Here is a 21,736-nt window from a genome sequence, read left to right on the forward strand (position 1 = left end):
ATGGGTATTATGCACACATACCAAAAATTACCAAGGGATGCCTAAGCTTCCCAATGGTAAGCAAATATTACTGATACTTAGGGTTCCTTTTACTAAGCCGTGTTAGGGCTTTAACGCACAGAATAGCGCGTGCTACATTGCTGCGTGCGCTAGTCCTTAATGCCAACATTGAGCTAGCATTGGTTCAAGAAGCATAGCACGCGGTAATTTCCTGCATGCACTAAAAACGCTAGCGCACCTTAGTAAAAGGGCCTCTAAGTTACAGAAATGAAGCAGTATCTGTAGATACCTGTCAATAAGATATTTGGGTTAGTTCAGGGGACCGACTTACAGAGGTTTTACTCTATCTCCAATATTCACAGAATAAGGACCAGTATGAATTACTGAAGACCAGTCCATTATTTATTAACTACACAATCAACTAAACACAAGCAGGACTATCCTGAGCCGGAAATGTGTCCCGTGCAATGCATCCCCTAGAGCACATGTGTCAAGCACAAGGCCCGCAGGCCGAATCTGGCCCACCTGGCCATTTTATGTGGCCCACAGTGACTGTGCGCCTTACACTACATCAGGGGTATCCAACTGCATTTTGCTCATTGCCGCCCCTGAGTATTTAACTTCTGGCCAGCTCCGTCCTCCTCACTGCCGCACTCATTTCTCTGCACAATTTAGTGATTGAATTGTATGAATTTTGAGAATTTACATCTGCTGTCTATATTTTGCACAGTTCAGGAAGAAATGCATTTGTTTCTATTTCTCTGGGGTTGTGCTGCATGCAGAGTTTTGAATCTTAGGGTTTCATTTGTATATATTAGTACTTTTAGTTTGTGGTCCCTTATTTGCATAGGGGTTATCTGTGTTCTGGTAGGAATGAATGTTGAGAAGCATGCAGTGTGTTTTGTGTAGTTTAATTTTGTGGTTAACCATTATGTGTCATTAATAAGATTACATTGTGTGAATATATGAAAAATGAATGGGAAAAAATGGTATTACAATTAGTGCTATTATGGGGGTGTGGTCCAGGGTGGAGATTGGGGGAAGGGGTCTGGCCCTTGACTTAGCCTGTGTTTTAGATTTTGGCTCCTTAATGTGATTGAGTTTGACACCTGAGATTGAGCCTCCTGTGTGGCCGCACTGCATAATAGTCTATGATAAGTCAACCTTACGTTGTTTGATCGGCCCAATTCTTTGGTAGTCTCATTTCTTTTATCTTCAGAATACAACTAGATTTCCTCTTCACGTTTAAAGAAATCCCAGCACCGCAGGGAAGTCTTATAAAAGGCTAACAGAACAAAAATTAAGATTTTTAAGAAAAGCGGCCTACGTTGCTTAGGCAGGTGTCATGAAAGTTGTGACTGACATTTAAGGCTGTGATTTAGTTGGACTCTTACAAACACATATCTCTGTCACTAAACCTCAGTATATCTAAATGTTCTTTCAGCAGCACGATATGATTAAACTAAAGGTCTCTTACTTTTTTTTTCTTCTCCCTTTTCTGTTTTGTCCATCACCTTGGTTTCATTCCCCTGGTTTTGACCTGTGCTTTTTTTTTTTTTTTTCTGGAACAGGCACAGGCAGGTTGAGAGGTAATAAGAACCAGATGGACATACTGCAGAAATTGTCCAAGTGGGTATGAGAATGTGGGGAGCTGTCAGGAAAAGAGAGAAGCTGGAATTTTTCAGCAGTAAAATGGGATTTATCACCATTCTACCACAGTCATTGCCGACAACCGTTTACCTTGACAGAAACACCATTCCAATAGGCCACTCCAATGCCATTATTTTGTTTCCTCCAGAAAGAGTGATGATTGGTATTTGTTCTAAGGCTCAAATGGCCTGCACTAAAGGTGAAGCATTAGGCCAAAGTCCTATATTCCCTACTGAGGCAAATGAACCTGCTAAAATAAGTTCTTTCCACAATAGCTGTGTAATTGAAACCAGAAAGTGGGAGAATTTGATAAATTGCTTGACCCTGAAGGAATGTGAAGGTCATAAATCCTCATTGCATTTTTTTTTTTTTGCTCTTTTTTTTGTTTGTTTGTGTTGATTAAACTTTTATTTCTTTCAGAAAATCAAAGATGACTGTTACGCTTCTACGACTGCCCTTAGATAAGGAAAAGTAAACTAGTGAGTCAAAAAGCAGAGCAAGTCAACCTTTTGCCTTCACATGTCAGATCCAAGATACAGCTGCTAATGGATGCTAATTGTGATAACGCCTTCTTATCAGTGTTCTACATGAACGTGGATAATTGGGAAGGTGTTTGCACAGGCTACATTTACTAGGATTATACATGACTTACGAAGAACTTATAAAGTGTGCCAAAGTCTAAGAAATATATTGGATCTGTATTAATAACTGTACTGATCTCCCTGTACTAGCAACTCTATTGAATGTCTGTATCAAACAATCCATTGTAACTTCCTCGGTAGGTGACCCAACCTCTTGTAATGTAATCCAACCTTGAACTGAATAAGTAAATACGGAATAGAAACCCTGATTAACTTAACATAACAACATAAACCATAACATCTCAGCTGTTAATGGGTGTGTCCTTCGGCTGGTCTCAACTATTTCCAATGAATAGGGACTAGAGGTATGCACTCAAGAACATCAATTAAGCTCATCTAGGCACTTCAGATTTGAAAGTAGGTGCAAATCACTTGTATGTGTGCATATAGAGGACTAGGGTGTAGGGCCAATTAACTGTCAATTAAGTTCTTGTTAATGCTAATAATTGTTAGTGTGTAAATGATAATTAGTTTATGCATGGATCTGGGATCCATGCTCAAATCTGGGTGACCTATATAGAATCTGGGGCAAAACACACAGTTCCAACTAGAGGTGTTTGTGGCCATAACAATGTTTTGCATAATTTGGGGTATTTTTCATATTTGTTTTACCTGTTCATGTTTTTTAGGCATGCATTGCATGGAAAAGAACTTAAAATGCAATAGATTGTATATTGTAAGCATATTAATTCCTAGATATACTTTAACTGAAAAAGGATGCCTATTCCCTCCTGCCGGCAGGCCCGCCACTGCAAAATGGCAGTCCTTCCCATTTTCCGTGCATTCTCGGATGCCTAAGGTCCCTCCCATACGCCAACAGGAGACCTAGGCCTCCTTCACAGTGCATCCTGGGATGCACTGGGAGTGGCCTAAGACTCCAATTCTCCAGATACCTAAGGCCCCTCCTATAGCCCCCTTAGGCATCTGAACCAATCAGGGCCTTAGGCCTCTCCCCGGTGCATCCCAGAATGCAGTGGCGCAACTGCCGGCAGGAGGGAGTGGACCTCACTCCTGTTGGCCATCAGATAAATGGGTGGGGGGTTCAGGGGTGGCAGGGGATCTTAGGGGTGCTAGAGGGCATTTGGGACATGCCAGGGGGTCTTGGGGTATCAGGGAGTGTCAGGGGTGGAGTTGGGGAGTGTAGGTGGAGTCAGGGAATGTGGGGAGGTATCAGGGATTGTTTGGGGATAAAAATTTTTATTGAAAAATCTCACACTAACTATGGCATATTTAATATATAAACTATATATTATGTATATTGATTTTAGACTCATAGTATAAAAACTTGTATTATAATTATATTATATAACTATATTATGTATGTTTAACCTGTAACCCATTCTGAGCTCTTTCGGGACAATGGGAAAGAATACAATTTAAATAAATAAATAAATGAGTGTATAAGTGTACAGAATACTGGCACTGGTGGGGGCAACTGTAACCTTACACATACACACCATTCTGGAAGGGTAAGCATAATTTGGATAGGGGCTGATTCTATATGTAGTACCTAAAGAAATTTGTGGCAGCTAGTATGGCACTTAGGGCTCCTTTTACAAAGGTGTGCCAGTGTTTTAGTGCGCGCTAGCCGAAAAACTACCGCCTGCTTAAAAGGAGGCGGTAGCGGCTAGCCCATGTGGCATTTAAGCACATGCTAAGCACGCGCTAAAACCGCTAGCTGAAACCTTTGTAAAAGGAGCCCTTAGCGCTATTCTATAACAGTGTTTCTCAACTCGGTCCTGGAGTACCCCCTTGCCAGTCTGGTTTTCAGGATAGCCACAATGAACATGCATGAAAGAAATTTACCTATAATGGAGGCGGTGTATGCAAATCAGGTTTCTAGAATAGCACACTCAGATGCTATTCTAGCAATCTAGCTGTAGTGTGTCACTGCAAGGGGATGTGCATATTGGAGAGGCCGTGGCATGCTCAGCACTTATGCGCTAAAATTCTAGAATACTGTTAGTTATGCATACAACTGCACCATTTAGTTGTGGTTATTAACAGCAGCCATTGGAATGGCATAAGCAGCTCTAGCTGAACATTGGCTTGTAAATGTTCACTCACACAGGTATTCCATACTGGCGATTATGGGGCTCATAAGTGAAACAAAAATACGTCTAAAACCCTACCCAAATCGGCACTTGGATGATCTAAAAGGCAGGTTGTCCAAGTGGCGATAATTGAAATGGATTTTTAGACGTATCCAGAGACTTTAGGCCTCTGAATCCCACTGTGCGCCCAGAGCTGAAATGGGCGTTTTTGGAGGAGTGGTTAGGGCAGGATGTGGGTGGGACATGGGCCGACCTAGACTTAGTGATACTGCAGGAATAATTGAAAGTTTGATGAGGCTGCCTAGACGGAACTTATACGTTGTGACTTAGGCGATCTAAAACCAGGTATAAGTGTCCAAAAGGTATCCAAAGTGACCAGATAACCACTGCCGGGACAAAGTAAAGACACCCACATCCCCCCTTCTCTCCATGTTCACTGACGCCGTTGCACCCCCACAAAGTTCAGAATTAAAACATACATACCTGCCCCCGGAACATCAGCGCTTGGCAGGGCCGGATTTTCCTATAGGCTAACTAGGCTTCAGCCTAGGGCCTCAAGATTAAGAGGGGCCTACATTCAAATTGCTAGCAAAATTAAAATTACACTATTCTAAAAACAGTGAACACTAAAACACTGAGTCCTGGTGGCGTGAGGTGTGCTTCTGTGTCACTCCTCACGGCGCCTGCACCAGCGACTCATCAAAATTCAGCCAGGGGTGGGGAATCCGAATTGCACACGTGCTCCAGCTCCGAATCGGATCCCGCTGCTCCTCTCCCCCCCCCCCCACCCCTTTCCCGGTTCCGGAGGGGAATCGGTCTCAGCCCCGGGTGGGGGCACGCGCCGGTCCCCAGTCCAATCCTGCCTCCGGTTCAGGTTCTCGACTTTTTTAAAATTTATTATCCATGTCACATTTTTTATAAAGGTTAGAACCGATAACAACATGTTTCATTTAACATATTGATATATATCACTGTAATGATGTATTTTATTATCTCTCATGTAATTTACAAACTTAAAAATGGGAGGTGAAAGGGCCTCATATGTGGAATAGCCTAGGGCCTCTTTTCATCTAAATCCAGCCCTGGCGCTTGGCATAGTAGAGCTGCACAGAGGTGGCTTAAGTAGTCTGGAGGATGGGCTACTGAACCATAGAGAGGAGGACCCAGGCCCATAAGCCTCTAACCACTACATTCATGGTGGAAAATGTGCACCCCAAACCCCCCCAAACCCTATTATACTGCCATACAGGTTTCACCTGCAGCCATAATGGCTTTTGGGATTGTAGACAGGTGGGTATAGTGGGTTTGGTGGGGCTCACCATGACCTGCAAGGGAGTTCTGGTGAGATTTTTATGTGGTACCCTTTTTGTGACGTTCACAGCAGTGCCCTCTAAGGTGCCCCATTGCTATGTTGCCATGTCTGGGTAGCCAGTCCATCACTTTGCTGGCCCATCTCTCATTCAAAAGGTCTTGTTCTAGGCGTTTGGGACTTTGATGATTTTTTTGGTCGAGAATGTGATATAAATGTTAATGGATTATTATTATGGTTTATGGTTTGTTTATTTATAATCCGCCTTTTTCAAGGTGAAGTAGAACAGCACACATATAATAGTACTTCACACACATTTCAGACATCTTACAAAAAAAACCAACAATATACATCATATTCAGCATAAAATCAAAATAAAATACCAGCCTGACAATAATAGCAATACCAATCACTTTTCCTATACCAAGAATCAATCTCAAGCAACCTAATACAACTCAGATTTTCACCGACCAACACCTCATACTGTGTATTAGGGTAAATCTCCACCAATAAAATATATCGCCCTCAAAGAGAAGAATATATTTTATACAGATATATTAATCAGGGGAAAATATAGCTCTGCCTGTTAAAACGTAGCTTTATAATATTATATATATATTAAAAGACCAAGATTAAATGCATTTGCAATCAAACTATAATTTTATTTCTTACAGAGCAGGATTTATAAAATCAGGCAGATAGAGCAGGTTACAGATAGGATTTTTTAAAAACTTTAAAGCAAGGGACATTGTGCCACATAACAAGATATTGCTAAAGCAGAATGATTAATTTACATTGTTTCAAAAGTTACTCACCATGTGAAAAATCCTTTAGTTGGAGAGGAGACCGCATGGTAGAGCTGGGAACATGGCCTAGAAACACATGGTTTATAGAAGAGATGTTGCAGCAAGATGATCCCCAGGAGAAAAAAGAGAGGGAGACATGGTTCCAGTGCTGGTCCGAGGGAAAGAAAAAGAGCATGGGTGAATCTTCTGGTTTTATAAATGTGGGTGGATTGAAATCTGGTCCCATGAGACACCAGAATCCAGGAGCAATTGTCCAATCCCAATGCAGGAACTCGGGGGGGGGGGGGGGGGGGGGGGCTATGTCTCCTCCCTGATGCTGACATCGCCTGTTTCCAGGCGGATGATGTCATCTGATTGACTGAATGTTCTTATCTCTGTCTGAGTGGCTTAAAATGGTGTCCCAAAACAGAGTATTATTACTGTCCTTGCTGAATGTGATGTGAAGAGATACTGGCATACACTCTCTATTATGGTGCAGTAGCACTGGTATCCACCCTGGCTGTCTTTTTGTTCTCCTTTGAATAGGTGCATTTAACACAAAACCTGGATAAGATGGCAGTGCTGGCTCAGGAAACCAAGTTAGAAATACACTTTACTTTAAATCCATCAAAATGAATCATTTCTTGGGTCAGGCAATAACTTTTTATTTTATCATACTACATAAAGATAGACATACTAGTGGTCTGGATGATCAAATGGCTGGAAGCAGAAGTAGATGATTTTCAAAAAATATATATTTTGGATGTACTTTTAGAAAATGAAAATTTTGCCCCTGCTGACTTTGGGCAACTAGCACTCTATGTCCAAATTGGACTACCTCTCCAACCTGCTGATTAGAGAATGACACAGGGAAAATATCTGTCCCCTTCACTGCCCCGTCCCTGCCGTCCCCTTCACCGCCCCGTCCCCGCAGCATCCACCCTTCCCTCTCACCATCTCACTGCCCTTCGGCACCCCTCGTGCGGTCCGTGCATCTCCCTCTCCCCCTTACCTTGTTGGCACGTTTTAAGGTTGAAGATTTGTTAAAAGCCGCCGGAGTGTTCATGCAGTTGTGTGCGTGTGTGGGCAGAAGCTTCTCCTCTGATGCAACCTGAAGTCATGTCAGAGGAGAAGCTTCTGCCCACACACGCAAGCGACTGCACGTATGCTCCGGCAGCTTTCAACAAGTCTGTAACCTTAAAACACGCCGTGAAGGTAAGGGGGAGGGAGGGAGATAAATTCGGGTGGGTAGGTAGGAAGGAGGGAGGGGGCTGCGCGCGATCGGTGACCACGCACGTTCCCTCCCTTAACTGCAGGGATATGGCCATTCACTGCTCCACGGAGCGGTGGATGGCCTTGTCCCCATACCTGCAGTGAGCACCTTTCCCCCCTCCACCGTTTTGGCAGGTTACCCAAGGCTACTCGTGGCTAGCTGCGGGTAACATCCACCATGTCATTCTCTACTGCTGATAACAACACCGGGCTACAAAACCCTCCATAGGGAAATAAAAACCCTACTATTCAGAAAATATATTAAGACAACATCAAGCCAATCCAAAAGATACCTTTGCCCTTCTAATTAGCACAATTTGTCACAGCACCATATATCCCTCCACTCCAGTACCTTGTTCTTTACCCTGTACCTCTTCTGGTAATGCCCAGTTTACATCTTTTGTAATTCGTCTAGAACTGCAAGGTTAGGGTGGAATATAAATCACTAATGTAATAAACTTATAATGACTGGGGTTGCTATTCAACAAATTACGTATAATTGGAAAAATTGGAGTAGATTAAATTATAATTTCTGGTGGAATTCCTTATGTCATGTTTATAAAATGGAGAGATTTATAGCAATACAGAATGGTTCTTTCAAGAAATTTCAGGATGTGTGGGAGCCATTTAAAGTATTGTACCGATTAAATGGCTTTTTATTTATTTATTTATTTTTCCCCCTTAAATTTACAAGTTTGATTGTGAGGGGGGAGGGAAAGGTAAATTTATGTTACATATTGTATAAGGTATTGATTATATGATAAGAAAGGGTGGGAAGGGTGGGAGTTAAGAACATATCATTTGTACCATTGATGATTATTAAGTGATATAATTATTGTTAATTTGTTTGAATATATTGTTATACTTATTGTAAATATGAAAATGAATAAAGAATTGGAATTAAAAAAAAAAGTAATGAACTCTTTGGAATCACAGCTACGTCAACTGTTTATACCACATCTTGTGGCAACAAATTTTATAGTTTAATCACTGCGTGAAAAAAAGACCAACTTTGGCTCAGTTCAGGAAAGGTGTGAAAACAATTTTATTTGCACTACGATTCATGAGGTTATAAATTTGCTTGTGGTGGGTTTCACTGACTACCTTTTTTAGTTGTATAATCTGCTTTTTTTAATGCAGTTTTTATGATGTTTTAAATTTTTAGCTTTTGTCATATAGTTTTTGTAATTTCTGTGATTTTGTCTTGTTCTGTTTTGTATTTTGATTATGTATGTAATTTTGGAACCCGCTTAGCATTGTTGGATTTGCAGGATATAAATATTTTAAATAAACTATATAACTAAATATACTTATTTTCTCTAATTTGTTTCAAAAGGGTTACTCATAAGCTTTGAGATTTAAACAATTTTTTTAAAAAAAATTGTTAAAACATCATCTGCTTTGTAAGATGAAGTATGATGGTTGATACCTTTTATGTGAATTTGCAATTTTGATTTTTTTTTTTGCCATGTTTGTTTGGTTTTGTTGTTCTTTTGATTGTATATGTTTGGTTGTAAATCTGCATCATTAGCAAACTTATTATTTAGTGCAATTTTGCTGTAAGTATTACATTTTGTCCCTTATATATTACTACATGAGTCCATGTTGGGTGCCATTTATAGAATAGTGCTTAGTGCCAAGATCTGGGCTCAATTGTGGTGTGAGGATTTACACCAACCAAACCCTGTTATAAAATCCAAACCCTGGTGAAAAATCCTTGTGTCCAAATTAGGCATGGATCTCTCAAATTCTATGCGAACAAATTCTAGAAGCTCCCCGACCTACCCATGCCCCTCCCATGGCCCCTCCCCCCTTTTTGGATCCACATAGCATAATTTACAGCACATCTTTATAGAATAGTGACTATAAGGATGCATGTGTAAATTCCAATTATTGCCAATAATTGATTGTTACCATCCAATTAACACTAATTGGCTCATTAAGCAAATTAAAATGTGCGCACTGATTTGGGCACCTGCCCAAATTGGCACCTAACACCACTGTGGGCAATTCACATCAAAGGTAGGTGCCATAAATGTACGCCTGGAAACCATTATTGGAGCCAATTAACTTCACTAATTGGTGGTTAGCAACCGATTATGCTAGTTAATGCCTTGTTAATTAAGTTGTCGCTCAACTTGGGCGCGCACCCAAATTTAGGTGAACAGTTTTAGGTGTCATATAAAGAACCCAAGTGTGTTTTTATGTGTGTTGAGTATTATTTACTGGAAAACACATTCTATTGGACACAAATGAATCACAAGTACATGGCAAAAGAAATACAGAGGCAGTGAACGTAACTGATAAACAGATCAGTCTGCTATAGTACAGATCAACAACATTTCAACTTCTCTCAGATAGGACATGTTTTGTGGCTCACTGTGTGACAAACTACTTACTACCTGAAGAAGATGGAAGCTGAAATGCTGTGGATTTATTTTATCTACTTGCATCCTCATTTCTCCTCTCCGTCCCTTTCGGGGTAGGGAATTTCCTTATGTAGCGTACATTTATAACTTGTGCTAATCAATTATATCTTCTCTATATTTACTTTGTTAGGTTTTCCAAGGCAGTTACTTTGGGCCTGATATTCCAAACTATTTTTCCAGGCAGGAAAAGCTCCTGTCTGGTTAAATCACACCAAGGAGATGATATTCAGCAGTATTTAAATTGCCACACCATATTGCCACTGACTAGTTATTAATCTGTTTATTCATTGTCACTGCTTTATAAAACAATAATAACAAAACTTTGGTAAGCTAATCAGTTACTTGTCCACAGCTGTACATCATATTTTTCTTGTCTAACTTACATTTATATGCCAGAAATCTAGCTGAAGATTCAAGGTAAGATATAGAATTCTGGTAGCATTTGATATACCATCTTTCTGTGGTACAATCATAGCAGTACACAGGGCAGGATTAATTTGTTGAGGGCCCCTAGGCATACATGTACCCTGGGCCCCCTGCCCCGCCCCACCCCACCATGCGCCCAGGCGGAAACAGGAAGCTGCGTCAGAGGGAAGCTTTGGGCAAGCAGCACCACTTGCACAATGACAGTTCCCATTGCCTTTCTTATCCGCGTTGCTTGCTTGTCTTATTTTCCGTCGATGGGGGAGAGTTACGTTGCCGATTGGGGTTGGGCCTGCATTGCCGATCGAGGCTGGAAAAAACAATATTGATGCCCTCCTTCATCGGGCCCCCCTGACCATTTCGGGCCCTAGGCACGTGCCTACTTGACCTATTGGTTAATCCTGACCTGGCAGTACATATTATATACAGGTACTTTTTTCTTTCCCTATTGGGCTCACAATCTAGAGGGATGATTCTATAAAAGGCGTCTAAATCGACCAGCGCCTAGAGAAATGGTGCCAGCCATGTATCAATCACACTTAGATGCCATTTACAGAATCACGGCTAGCGGTGCTTAGGTAATACCTTAGGCGCCTGAAATTTAGGCAAGGGTTTTAAAGGCCTACATTCCAGTCATTAGAGAATTACTTAAGTCATGCTCCACCCAAAGAAATGCCCACTTAGGCATTTTGCCAATTAGGTGCATAAGAGGAACCTAAGGGACAAATTATATAAATGGTGTCTCGATTGAAGGCAACGGTAGGTGTCCTACCACTGTCTAACCAGCTAATTGGGATACACGTATTCTTTAAAAAAAAAAACAAGGCAGGCTGCCTACACCTAAGGCATCTGTTGCAGGTGCAGGGAGGCACCTAGGGACACTTAAACTCCCCGAAGGCTGGGCATGGACATTATTTTGCGCAGAAGTAGACTTGGGCGAGCTTAAGCGGCCCTAGATGTCTCCCTAGGGTCATGATAGATGCCTGAAATGTAGGTCATTAAAATACTGGCCTACATTTCAAATGGACACGGCCACAAAGCAGACCGCGGCAAGGAAATCTACTTCCACGATCATCTGAGTGACCACATCAGGGAAGCCCTGAACCCCACTGCAAGTCAGCCAAAAGGAGGGATGCCCATTTCGGTCTGCTGCCACTCCCAAACACCCCCCCCCACAACACTGTCTACGGCAGGAAGGATGCCAAATTCCTCCTGCTGCACCCCCAAACTCCCACCCAACAATGTCCGTGGCAAGAGGGATGCCCATTCCCTCCTTGCTGGAACAACCACCCCCTGCAATAGGCAGGAGGGATGCTCACTCCCTCCTGCCAGCAGCACCACCTCCAAACCCATGATACTATCCCCCAGACCTGAACCCCCCATCCCGGCACCCCAAAACCCACCCTGACAGCCCCAATAGCTTATGTAGTTTGGCAGGTTGGAGGAATGCCTATTCCCTCTAGCCTCCAGGCCCGCCACTTCACATTGTGAAGAGGCAGGCCTGGTGGATGGAGGGTGTAGGCCAAACTATAAAAGGTACTGGGCATCCTTCCTGCTATTGTGGTGGTGGTGGAGGGGTTGTTACAGGGGTTCCAGCAGTGGGAGGGATTGGACATCTCTCCTGCTGCAGATAGTGTTGGGTAGTGGTTCGGGGTGACAGAGGGAGGAAATAGGCATTTTTCCTGCTGGCCAAAGCCTCTCAGCTGATCACAGTAGTGGGATTCCCTTGCCATGATCAACTGAAGGGAAGGGATCAGGTGCGATTCTCTAACTGGTTCCTGTGACATGGGCATCGGTTAGGTGAGGTTGGATGTCTCTCCCTTAGGTAGACGCAATTCTGTATAGAACACTGGTGTGAGATTCTCAGCCACTTCATAGGTGGTTGCAGAAACCGTCCTATACAGAATTTCCCCCTAATTGTTTTTGTACCTGGGATAATAGAGAGTTAAATGACTTACCTAGGGTCACAAGAAGCCACAGTGGGAGTTGAACCCAGCTCTCCTGGTTCACAGACCACTGCTCTAACCATTTGGCTAATCCTCTATTCCATAATACCAGCTTCTCATTAAAAGCTGACAATTAGAGCTCCAATGACATGGGTGTTTATTCTTGTTGCCCTTCCCTTATCTTCTTGTTTTGCATGGTACATTTGCCCCTTTTTCAGTCTTTCTTCAGGTTAACAGCTGCTGAGCTCATGTTCTTGGAGAGAATGAAGAAGCACTACTGAGTGTCTTTTAAAAAGGCAAAATCTTTTTGACTGTATTACTGGTACAGAAAACAATTCTTTGAAGGTTGTGACCTCATTAACTAGGGCAACATAAGTATGCTGCCTATAAATCCCAGGCTACCATAAGATGTCTATAACAAAATCAGGTAAACCCCTATAGCAGCAATCTCCAACTTTTTTCATGTAAAGGGCCGCAGTGTGAAAACGAGAACGCTCAGAGGGCCATCACATGATTTCAAGCTTACACATACTACTAATTTTGTCAATCGCCTTGACCTGCTTGTTCAGGCTGGGTATTAAACATTAACAATTAATGCTAATATTGATTCTACTAAATTTAATGGCTTCAATATATTAGATTTTTGAGTAGAGGCAATATTCAATGCAGGAAAACTCAATTAATGCCACACTCTGTGATATCTTAAAGTTTGTAATATCACCTATTGCTTATAGAAATTTCCTACTTGTTTCTTTTCACTCATAGCAGAATCTTTCCCGACTTCTTATCAAATCCTTATATGGCCTCAGCGGCTACTCTCGAGTGTCATATTTCATGTAATACTCGAGCCTATAAGTAGCCAGCCTCCTCATCGGCCTTTAAATAATTATCTCAATGTTTAAATATAAATAGATATATAACTTAAAATTAATGAAGAATTTATCGCATCTTATGTGAATATACTGAATGGGGCTCCGAGGTGAATTCAGCGTTTCGCATTACAAGCTGTTTCAAGGAGTAATCCCCATTTAAGAAATAACACCACTATCTCCACCACTATCACCACTATCTATCTTAGCACTTCAAGGATATATTTGAAAAACTCATTTTATTTTGGACTGTCAACAGTTATAAAATTATTTAAATGAGATTAATACTACTATTTATTATTTCTATAGCCCTGAAAGGTGTACATTTTAACATACAATAGACAGTCCCTGCTCAGAAGACCTTACAATCTAAATTTAGACAGGACATTTCAGGGTTGGGGAGGTTATAGTGGGTATAGGTAACTGATTGCAGTGAGGGGGAGTTAAGAGTTGAAAGCAGTTTCAAAAAAGTGGGCCTTTGAACACTGCTATGGACGGAGCACGAGTAACACACTTAAGAGATTATTTGCAGTTATCTGAGAGGACAGGGGCAGTTTCGATCTGACTCACAGCTCTCCATAGCTCCATCTAAGTCACTGTGCCCATTTCCAAATGACCCTTACACAGCTCTGTTATGCTCTCCTTAGCTCTTCTGGCAGCTTTGGTCTCAGTGAACACCATTCTGTGCCTCTCTTATTAATTTTTTTTTTTTTATTTGGTAGTACTCTGCTACTTTGTTTTATTATCAAGGGAGGAATCTATCAATGTATGCTTCAGCTGAGCAAGAACCCATGGTTCTTTCTCGGAGTAGGCCCAAGCAATGTCTCAGGAGCTATCTCATCTTGAGCAGGAATAATAAAGCCACTCAGTGCATCACATTGGTACAAATTCTTACGCCTTAATAGAGCAATGCGGCCTCAAGAGACTGAATCTCGTTGGAATATTGAACTGAATTTAGACTTAGCAGACAGCGAATGGCAACTTATATGGTGTGTAGATCAGCGTCGTTTCTTCAGTCATCTTTCTTCCTGCTCCACAGGGCCTTTTGGACTCCCAGTCGCTTATCGAAGCTCAGCTCCAAAAATGATGACAGATCTGCAAGAGGCACGCTGCGTCATATGACATTCAACTGTTCCCTGCTTACTGTTTTTTAAGATAAGAGTTTGGACAGATATTTGCTCATTACTTCAGATCACCTGTCCTTTGTCGTTCACCATTATTATTGTTGGAGGCTTAGGGCTCCTCAGCCTCTGACGAGAGATCAAGATAACTTATTGCACATTTTAATTCTTATAGCGATAAAAATCATTCTCTCAAACTGGAAAACTTTGGCTGAAGTGGAGCATACCATATGGTGGAACACAGTATGCTTAGTTGCCAAGTATGAGCACATAGCTGCCGAACGATCCCATTCCATGAAGAAATTCAAACGACTTTGGGTACCTCTGTTGCACTATGCCAGGGGTGGGCAACTCCGGTCCTCGAAAGCCAGAATCCAGTCGGGTTTTCAGAATTTCCCCAATGAATATGCATTGAAGGCAGTGCATGCAAATAGATCTCATGCACATTCATTGAGGAAATCCTGAAAACCAACTGGATTCTGGCTCTCAAGGACCGGAGTTGCCCACCCCTGCATTATGCTAAATCACCCTATTATCCTTCCTGATTGCTTCTTCATTATATATATGGGTTATTGTCTAATGTCTCATCGTGATAGCATTCAAATCAATGATTTCTCATTATAGTATCACAGTATTAAAATTTAGGTGACTGACTTACAGGTGTTACTTGTACTTTTTCTTGCTTTTTTCCTGCCTATACATTTTTGACCTTCTCTTTTTCTCATCCCTCATTAGTTCTTTCCTTCCTTATTTCAATTTCTTTGCTGTTTTATTGATTTATGGCCTTGCCTATGAGTATTGCAAGTTTGTAATTGTTGAACTGAGCCATTTTTGTTCGGTTTTTTTGTGTTATATTGATTATTCAATAAAAACTTACTTGAACTTAAAAAAAGCCACTGAAGAATGAGGGCAAGAGAAGGCTTGACCACAACAGGGTAAGCATCATTCTTCCCTTGTGCTTCCCTTGGCAAAATGCAAAGTCCCAAAATTAGCACAAATCACCCAGACATCAGAGCATAAACTACTATTAGTGCTCAAGTCATCATCTTGGGCCCCCATGAGTAATGTTTTGGGTTATTTTTTTTATTTAAAACTACATATTTAATACCATCTGCCTTCTCCTCACTCCAGGAGCATCCCTTCATAACGTTGCATTGTAAAATAATATGCCTAATTTTCCCCACAGACCCCTATATTCTATCTGTGGAGTCCAAGATGTGTGCACAACTAAATTGGCTAACAAACCAGTTAGTACCAATAATTAGGTGATAATTGGCATCAAATTGGATTTGCAAGCACATCACGCTATGATCTGTTTAATAACAATGGGCTAGATTCACGAACCTACCCGATCGGGCCTGATCCGGGCAGGTCCGATGAATTCTTAAAACAAAAATATGCAGATGGGAGAGATCGAGGAATGCCCCATCTGCCTGCCCGGATCGCTGGTGTGCGATCCCCACACACAGCGCAGACCATTTGTTTTCCCTGCAGATGGTCTGCGTATGCGTTTTGTGTCCTTTTTTATTTTTTTTAACTGGATTTTATTTTTTCAGGCCCGACTCTCCTGCTCCTGTTATTCCCGATGATGGCAGCCTCTTCCTGCCGGCGGCAGCCTCTTCCCATGCTCTGCTCTCTGCGCCTTCCCTGCAGTGCGAGCCCGTGGGTTTAAAGCGGGGCTGCACTGCGGCGTGCAGCCCCGCGTTAAACCCGCAGGCTCACATTGCAGGGAAGGCAGAAGAGATCAGTCTGGGTGGCGAGAGGAGCTAAAGTTTCAAATTTTAAAGTTGTGTTTCCTACTGCAGCCCATTCCAGCTTTGTTTGTCAGGGAAAAAAACAGGCACTGCTCTCCCCCCGGCCCCAGGGCTTCTGTAGCCCCTGAAACAGTAAAGGCAGTGAGATCGGGGCAGCAGAGAGCAGGAAATGGAGCTGAGAGTGGGAAAAGAAGGTTTGCGACTGGTCCCCAGCAGTCGCTTCATGAGTTGATCGGCCAGCCCAGTCGGATCGTGAATTTTGTGTTGTGAATCGTGTTACTCCTTCTTTGCATTCGTTTCTCCTCATTTGCATGCACGGATACAAAGCGGATTGCTGGAGAGGTTAGTGAATGGGGCCCAAGGGAAATCTGGTCAGTTTGCTTTATGAATCTAGCCCAATATGCACATAAATCCCAGAGTGTGCAACCCAAAAAGGAGCATGTCCATTAAAGGCATTCCTAAAATTTGTACACAGTGTTATAGAATACTGGAGATGTTTTCCCAGATTGGACATCAGGAATTACATCTAGTTTTAGCAGGTGTAAGTCCTGGCACCCAAATTTGGGCGCTGAAGTTGAACTCAGCACTCAATGCGATGCTTATAATGGGTGCTCTCATCTTTGATATTTGAGGACCATTTGCTAAATCTAGGCCATTGTGGTAAATTGTTTTGTTTTTTTGGAAACCATCTAGGTTTAGGTGGTGTATACATTTTTAAACAAATAAATCTATAACTGGACATCTAGTATAGGCACTACTTATGGTACCCATTTTAAGCCTATTCTATAAACAAAAGTAGGCCCCTACAGTTCTTTACATAATACTAACATGAGAACATAGGTGTGAATAATTACCTATAGGAGGCATAAATGCACATGCATAAATGTCTGCATGAATGCACATACTTTATAGCATTCTCTATTTTATGTACTTACCTACTACTACTATTTACTATTTTTATAATGCTACCGTATGGACGAAGTGTACATTAAACACACAAGAGACGGTCCTTGCTCGAAAGAGCTTACAATCGAATTATGACAAACACAGTGACAAATGGTGAATCAGTATAAGCTGCTCATGTAGGCAGCGGCATACCTAGGGACACCTGGGGCCCATTGTTTTTTGACACCCCTGCCATCATTTTTGACACCCCCCCAATGTAAAAAAATGTTTTTAGTAATGTTCCCTCAGGTGCAAACCATGAGGGGGGTGTTCTTGGCCTGAGAGTCATGGGCTGGGAACTTCCCTTCTCACGGCCCGGTGCCAAGGCTCTGGGTAGTCCCCGTGACCCAGCATGTTCCCAGCCTTCTCTCCTGTCTGATGGCCCTTTACCTTCTGTGAAGCTGAAAAAACAGCCGGCCTCGGCAATGATTCAGCTAAGTCACCTGCGGCTCCACTTCCTGCTTTCTGCCTCTGCCGCAATCCACCCGGGCGGAAACAGGAAGTTGTGTCATTGGCAGACGCAGAAAGCAGGGAGGGGAGCCGCGGGCGACGTAGCTGAATCACTGCCAAGGCCGACAGTTTTTTCAGCTTCACAGAAGGAAAAGGGCCATCGGACCAGACAGGCGAGAAGGCTGGGAACATGCTGGGCCACGGGGACTACCCAAAGCCTTAGGACCAGGCCGTGAGAAGGGAAGTTCTTGGACCATGACTCCAAGGCCAGGAACACCCCCATCATGGCTTGCACCCAGGGCGGACCGCCCCCCCCCGCTCCCCTTGGAACAACACTGCATGTAGAGAAATACAAGTTTTAAGTTTATTTAAGTTTTGAAATACTGCTCATTATAAAGCTGAACAGTGTACAATAAAAAAATGGTGAGAAAGAAAAATTACATAAGAAAGAGGGATTCACACATAATAATAATAGACATAAGATATGATAGGATAATAAAGTTTAAGGAGCGGGGAAAGAACTACAATATCTTCATAGGAAAGAAAGTGAAAGGAAATTACAAGAGGGAAAAGGGTAAGGGAATTCAAAGATTCATTGGGAGGGGCCGAATGCTCTGATTGGTTCAAAATTGCCATTTTAAGCTGATCAGGGCCTTTGGCCCCTCCCACTGCATCCCAAGATGCAATGGGAGGGGGAAGCCCCATCACTGCAGCACGGGGCCCTGTAGTGAGTGAGCTTCCCTCCTGCCATTTGCTCTTCCAAAGTTACCGGAAGGGAGGGGGATTCTGGGGATGTGGAAGGGGGAACCAGGAATGTTGGGAGGATGGGGGGTAGAGATTTCAGGAAAGGTACATGATATCAGGGGGATATTGGGATATGAGGGGGAATGTGGGGTAAATCAGGGGGATGTTGGGATGTGAGGGATATCAGGGGGATGTCAGGGGGAGGGGTGTAGAGCTCCATGGCTCAGCTGATCTTGGCAGGGGGAATCCCTATCTGCTGAGCCCCCAGGAATCCCCCAAAACCGGCTCAGCTGATGGGGATTCCTTCTGCCGCAATCAGACAAGATAGTTGGCGGGTATGTCTACAAAACTTGCTTTTGTACGTTTTTCACATGGACATTTTTATTTTTGAAAATGGGCAAAAAAGGTAGATGTTCTAAAGACCGAAACTTATACCTAGCTTATTTTCAAAAATAAAAGATAGACGTTTGGCAGCTTTGAAAATGGACATTTTTCCGGTTGGGTTTGTGGACTTCTTGCACAAAACGTCCAACCTCAGACTTAGGCACAGTTTTGATTATGCCCCTCCACGTGCTTCAACATCCAACCAGAGGCATGCCCACTACTAGAACATCATGAAAAATTAGTAGCATGGCACATGATACAACTATAATATGCATTATTTACCAGATCAGATTTGCATTATTAAAAGTGAGCTTTTTTCCTACTCTTTTTCTGGTGGTGTATGTCACCCGCAAGAAAAGAAATTCAAATAAAGCACGATTACATATGTTCATCGTGATTACATTCAAGTTTTTCTTTGAATACACATTTTGTTGTGATAGTTGACAAATTATTAATATTTCTGGAAGCTAATGACCAGCTAATGTAACTCACTTTAAACAGTACATCACGTTAGTGTCACACAGCAGTGGCCTGAAGTTAATTACCAAGAGTTTGGGTTTGAACTTTAGGACATGTTTGAAGTATGTGCTGCTACAAATTTGTGGCACACACAAAGCTTGATGAAAGGATTAACATTATTTTAAAGTGATGCTTAAATAGAAAAAAAAAAGAGGTTATTCTAATGGAAGATATGTGAAATGTAAGTAACTGGGCAGAACAGAAACAATGACTGTATTATGGAGGAAATATGTTGCTATAATAAGGGTGTTAATAAAAATGTACAACTTAGTAGAGTTTTCCTTTAAGAATGAATTTTCTTGCAGAAGATATCAAAACCTGCAATAGAGTAGACACCCCTGATGGTGTGAATAACATGAGGAAGGACCTAGTGAAGCTTGAGGAATAGTCCAGAAATTGGCAGCTAAGATTTAATGCTAAGAAATGCAATGCCATGCATTTAGGCTGCAAAAAAACCTAAGGGAATGGTACAGTTTAGGGGGTGAAGAACGTTTGTGCACAAAAGAGGAGCAGGACTTGGATGTGATAGTATGTGATGATCTTAAGGTGGCCGGATTGAAAAGATGATGGCAAAAACTAGAAGGATGCTTGGACGCATAAGGAGAGGAATGGCCAGTAGGAAAAAAGGAGGTATAAGACACTGGTGAGACCTCATTTAGAATATTGTGTTCAGTTGTGGAGACCACACCTTCAAAATTATCTAAACAGGATAGAGCTGGTCCAGATGAAGGCTACTAAAATAGTCAGTGGTCTTCATCATAAGGCATATGGGGACAGACTCAAAGATCTAAATATGTATACTTTGGAGGAAAGGCAGGACAGGGAAGATATGAGAGAGACATTTAAATACCTGCATTGCCTAAATGCGCATGAGACAAGTCTCTTTCATTTGAAGAAACTCTGGAATGGGCATGGAAGAAAGGGGATAGATTCAGAAGTAACCTCAGAAAATATTTCTTCAAGGAAAAGATGGTGAATGCTTGGAAATTTCTCCTAGTGGAGGTGGAGACAAAAAGTGTATCTGAATTCAAGAAAGCTTGGGACAAGTCCGTTGGGAGAGGAAGGGATAATAGATGGCATAGACAGACTAGATAGGCCATATGGTCTTTATCTGCCTTCAATTTCTATGTTTCTAAAATATCAATGGGAACAAAACAGGGACATAAACATTTATGTGCCAGCAGAAAAAAAGTTTACGTTCTGCAATATCAACATATACATTTATGTGGTGAAACATAAACATTTATGTTAGCTGTTTTATAAATGTTTATTGTACCTAAGCTGTCACAGAGTTGGATATCCCTTGCCAGTTTTGCATTCAAGGGAGATAGCAACCACAGTGGGATTGAGTGACCTCCTCTAATCCCCCCAATAGATCACTGCACAAAATGAAGACTTCATTGAAACCTGATGGCCCAAGTAGGAGGTGTAAATCTCAACGCCAAACATTTTGGACATAGGCTTGTGTGCCCCCTTCTGAAATGAGGAATACATGTTTCTATATTTATTTTCTTTTTGTCCCACCCTAATTCCACCCAAAGATTGCTCAGACCGTACTCCCTTGCCGTATCACATGTTTATATAATATATGCAGGTCATCCGCACACGCTAAGGCCATTTTTATCACATGATAAAATGGCTGATTTTTCTATTTTCAGCATTAAAGCCATGTGCTAATTTTTTCATTAGTGAATGACCATTAGTGTACGAGCACTTAATTACACCTATTTTGTAGGCAGTAAGGCCCAAATTCTATAAATGTTGCCTAAAGTTAGGTGCCTAGATCGGCACACCTAGTCGATCTAGGCGCCTATCTTAATGAGCTCAATCAGTGCCATTAATTGAAAGCATCTTTAAAAAACATTAAAAATGGATTAAAAAAATTAATTATCTGGTAGGTGCTAACTCAGTAGGCGCCTACCACTTTGAGGTAGACATCTACTCTGAGGAGTGTACCAGAAAGTAGGTGTGGTTAGGGGAAGACTCTGGGTGGAGCTTGGGAATGGGAGTGTACTCAATTAGGTCAAAAAAATCCTGACCTCAATGGGAGTGCACCTAATGTTTCAATAGCTACTAGAGCTTAAGACTGCTTAGGAATCGCTAAGTGCAATTTTATAAATGACGCCTAGCAGATGATTGCAACAAACGATGCCTATGAGTTGGGCATTGTTTCTAGAATCAAGGCCTAAGGGCTTATGTGCTAACCACATGCTAATCAGCATCGGCAATGAAGCTGCTCTAACCGATTAACACAAAACATACCTTCTCTCTGACACTGACCCACTCATAGTAATAAAAAATAAAGTTAATTTTTTATCATGGGGGAAGCATGAGAACATGCAAAACTTACCACAGGGTGTCTCAGCATGCCCGTGGTAAGCATTATTTCTCTGCAGTAAGCACATTTATGCCCTCTTATACTAAGCCATTGTAGAGGTTTC

At 42.0% G+C, this 21,736-nt stretch overlaps 1 long non-coding RNA gene across 1 annotated transcript in view; it reads left to right on the forward strand.

The window, feature by feature from the left end:
* The window catches only part of LOC117357617, a 30,240-nt gene extending 27,039 nt beyond the window's left edge, over positions 1 to 3,201 (forward strand). Inside the window, exon 5 of the long non-coding RNA XR_004538836.1 lies at positions 2,071 to 3,201. This is a non-coding gene — a long non-coding RNA (uncharacterized LOC117357617). The remainder of the gene's footprint in view (positions 1 to 2,070) is intronic.
* The last annotated feature ends 18,535 nt before the right edge of the window (positions 3,202 to 21,736 follow it).

Source organism: Geotrypetes seraphini, chromosome 3 (assembly GCF_902459505.1).
Source record: "Geotrypetes seraphini chromosome 3, aGeoSer1.1, whole genome shotgun sequence".
In the NCBI taxonomy this organism is placed as follows: Eukaryota; Metazoa; Chordata; class Amphibia; order Gymnophiona; family Dermophiidae; genus Geotrypetes; species Geotrypetes seraphini.